The following is a 944-nucleotide window of genomic DNA, read 5'->3' on the forward strand; positions in this document are numbered from 1 at the left end:
TAGGGTCTGGAACCAGCTTCCAAGTGAGGTGGTGCAGGCTCCCACCCTGGGGGTTTTTAAGAGGAGGTTGGATGACCACCTTACTGGGGTCGTTTGACCCCAGTACTCTTTCCTGCCATGGCAGGGGGTTGGACTAGATGATCTGCTCAGGTCCCTTCCGACCCTAGAAACTATAAAACTATGAAACCTTAAAGGCTAGTACAGACATTCAGAGGAGTTAGGGGTAGGTTAGATCACATTCAAAAAGGCCACCTGATCTAACTTAGTTTGTCCAGGTGTGGCCCTTACACTTAGATCCCTAGTTAGGTTGATCTAAGTGTGAGCAATCCAGAAAGTCCAGTAAGGTTAGATCAGTCTAAAAATGGCTGACATGATCTAAATTAACTGTACCTTGGAGGTATTTTAATTTGGATCGAGTATGGTGAGACTGAACCAGCTGAACTTCCAAACAGTTCTCAGTGCAGCCCCATGGCTAGGAAAACCCAGCCAATGGCCACTGTCCCCAGCCCTGGGGCTATGCTTTTCCTAGAACCCCTGCCTTCTTCTGCCCCCCCCAGTACTGATGCAACTGAACTTCTGTACACTTCTCAGCCCCTCCCCGCATCTCCGGATGGACAAATTCCCCCACCCATAGATCAGGCAGAGCCCAAGCCAGTCTAGTGCCAGTTGTAGTGGCATTTCTGAGTGCCAGAAGCCAATGGAAGTAAGCTGGGGTGGGGGGAGGAGTGGGCAGATTCGGGCGGGAGGGGTTGTTCATCTGGGGATGGGAGGAGGGGTCAGGGGGCTAAAACAGCTTTTGGTCTGGGGTGTAGGAAAGAAATCCCTGGTGAAGAGGAAGGTATGACAGAATGATACCACACTTACACCATTCTGGAAACAGTAAGTAGTTCAGTATTTTGGGTTCTTTCATATGAACTTAACACTTGGACTTGTATTTTTGGAGC

Source organism: Gavialis gangeticus, unplaced genomic scaffold, assembly GCF_001723915.1.
Source record: "Gavialis gangeticus isolate Ggan-Ray unplaced genomic scaffold, GavGan_comp1, whole genome shotgun sequence".
Classification (NCBI taxonomy): Eukaryota; Metazoa; Chordata; order Crocodylia; family Gavialidae; genus Gavialis; species Gavialis gangeticus.